At 41.4% G+C, this 3035-nt stretch overlaps 1 long non-coding RNA gene across 1 annotated transcript; it reads right to left on the minus strand.

Annotated features, from left to right (window-relative positions):
• Positions 1–446: 446 nt before the first annotated feature.
• On the minus strand, positions 447–2236 carry LOC109118229. The gene is made up of 3 exons (XR_002025538.2): positions 1930–2236; positions 835–978; positions 447–719 (listed from the first exon to the last, which is right to left on the minus strand). It is a non-coding gene; the product is annotated as an uncharacterized LOC109118229 (long non-coding RNA).
• Between the last annotated feature and the right edge of the window lie 799 nt (positions 2237–3035).

Consider the following 3035-nt stretch of genomic DNA (forward strand, 5'->3'; position numbering starts at 1 on the left):
TTTAAAGACTATAACTGATTTGATGAAAACAAAGAGAACAAGATGAGGCACAGACCTGCAATAATTTTTTCTGAGGACACTAGGAATGAAGTATAATTTCTTTAGCTATTTATTACTTGTTTTGGGATAGTAATTTTCAGTGGAGGGGAATAATTCAAGCAATTTCTTCAGACTAAACATAACCACTCCCTCTCACATGAAGAGTCAGACAAGCCTTTTTAGGACTGGGTGTATCAGGATGATAGCGTCTCCAAGGGTAGGGGTGAAAGGCAGCTATGTATGATTTTTAAAACCACAAAAAATAAGTGATGTAATATACTCCACCACCCCCTTACCTCTCACCCTAGGACAAGCAGCACAGACTGAGAGCAAACACTTCAGAAAATACCAGTTGTTTATAGGTTTTCTGGTGGAAACAATGCTCCAATTCATGGAAATGGTCCGGCTACAAAATTTAACAGGGACCAGGGGCATTTTCACATTCAGGACATAAGTACTTGGCCCCTGGATGGCCACCATCTCTGCTCTCCCCTCTGCCTGTTCCCCTCAAAAGCTGCAAGACTCCCCTGCTTGCAATGAGTCACCCACCATTACTCACTGATTTCTGCCAAGTTCGCGTCAGCAGCTGTTGTTTTCAAAGTCACCATCCATGCTGTACTGCTTTGAAGTTTCTGCATTACTTTATAATATTTCTCCTATTTTCTCTGTTGTCTTCCCAGCTGATGTGCATACAGAAAGTAGCATCTTACTAACACTGTGCTGAGCACAAGTCTGGGATATCTGAAGTAGATACTGCACCACCACTAGTATCTTAACAGGTATCTGTCATGTTACCTTATGGTTTCCCAACAAAATGCTCACACGTCCTTCACTTCAACCAAATAACCGCAGCGCTTAGAGGTTATGAGGACTCTGTTTTTCTGACTGGACACACATTTTGGTTGATGCTAGGATTGTAGCTTCAGTTGCTACAACTACCTAAAGGCAAAAAAGTCACACTCTAAATTTTCAAGTATATGGAATTCAAACATTTTTAGGCACAGAGCTAGTAGACAATTTATAATTTACAAATATACAGTCATATTAGCAAATAAATACAGCTTTTTAAAAAAAGAAAGTCCATGTCTATATTGTGGCGATGAAGCTTGGACTGAGCTGCGGGTGCACACTCAACACGCACAAGACCCCAGATCCAACCCCAGCACCACATAAAAGAAAAACAGACCTTGGATTTTATCTTTAGTATGCAGACCCCTTTAATTGAATATGAAGCATCTCGGAAAATAAAAACTGTGTATCCCGCATCAAATCACAGAACATCTCACAGACAGATCATAATGCCACTGAATACATTAGTTGTGATACATAAATTGTTAAGAAGTTATATTTCTGAATTCCTAGCCGCAAAGCAAACATGTAGAAAAGCCAGAAATGTTCAACTTCACTAAAATGGATTGGCGTTAAAAAGCAGAGCCCCTGGAGGGCAGAGGGGAGGTGCTGTACGAGCTCCCTCTCCACCCCAGGGACTGGAGCGGGTGGGGAAGCCCTGGCAGGAGGTGGTAGCTGGATGTCTGAGGTGCAGAGGGTGATGGAAGTTCAGCAGAACTGCTCTCTGATAGTAGAACAATAGAGCTGTAAAAAGCTCTGCTTCGGTTCAGCTCAGCTCTCTCTCTCCCTCTCCCTCCCACCTACGTGACAAACAGAGCACAATCAGGCACTTTTTGTCCCCGACAGTGACTATTATGGGGAAAGGGACCAGGGTAAAAGCATGCCTTATGCAAATCAATCTTTTAAAGAATATCTTACAAACAATTAACAAAGCTCTGTCAGTGGAATAATGTGAGGTGTTAAAACAGGGAAAAGGAGGAGGATGATCCACTTCAAGTATTTCTGGGCCTTTTATCAGTCATACTTCTAATGCTCACTTACTTGGGCAGCACATGTGGTAAAGGTCTCCTGATCTTTTGCCTCTTTTCCTATTATTGCCATCACCTGGTTGGTAAGAAGGGCGCAGTATCACATGGCAATTCAGCTGCTGGGCTACTTTTATAGCAAATGGATGAGGAGGTACTAGAAGAGAGGCAGAATCAGATGGAAGAACTAAACTGTAATCCTGCTCAAGCCAAATACTAAACAAGTGATCCTGGAGTAGTTACTCAGCCTCACTGGGCTTCAAACTATTTATAAAAATGGATTTCACAAATATGTCTCATGTAAAACGCAGTACAAAAATCAAAGGTAACAACCCCTCACCTACTTACCACAGGGAACTGTGTAAGAATTAAACACTATATGAATGTAAACATAAAATTAAGAAAAATGTTCAGGTTAAGGGCTAAACTCAATATGGAGATATAATTGTTATTGATTCTACTGGCTGCCTTTAATCTTAATTGCAACTTTCAATTCAAGGCTATTGGCAACAGTGAAAATGACCACAGTTGTTAAAACATGAAATATAACAAGTGCTGCTAGATGCCCACTGCAAGCCTTGGACTCGGCAGGGGAAGGGATGTGAGAGAGGCTGACTCAGGGTCTTTCTTCAGTTACCTAGCTTTAACTGAGAAAACATGTCCAAAAACACCACAGAACGGCACATGTCAGTCCACACATGCAGGATTATGGGCTACAATTATAAATTTTATTGAAAAGGAATAATGAGCCAGAATGAGTTGGCATAAACAGGAAATACTTGTAAAGAAGACGGGGCTCCAACTGGACCCTGGGGGAACTCTGAGTTGTTTTAAATGGAAACAGGAGACCCCTACCTTATGATAAGGCAAGCTCAAAACTGCAGACTAAAGCACAGACCCGAGTGCAGATTTAAAATACAGGTGGAGCTATGATGTACAGATTAAAAGACTGAAAGAAGGATTGGCCAACGCCTACCCTGTGGCTGCCACCATGAAAAGTAGTACAAGAGAAAGTACACACAACCGAAAAGACAGAGAGAGATTAGTGTCCCAATTTTTCAATACTTATAAGCGTGGGAGAATAACCGCCTCAATTTGCTCTGCTGAAAATAATAAAAGACC

This window comes from Fukomys damarensis, unplaced genomic scaffold, assembly GCF_012274545.1.
Source record: "Fukomys damarensis isolate Sample0158 unplaced genomic scaffold, DMR_v1.0_HiC HiC_scaffold_18, whole genome shotgun sequence".
NCBI classification, from domain to species: Eukaryota; Metazoa; Chordata; class Mammalia; order Rodentia; family Bathyergidae; genus Fukomys; species Fukomys damarensis.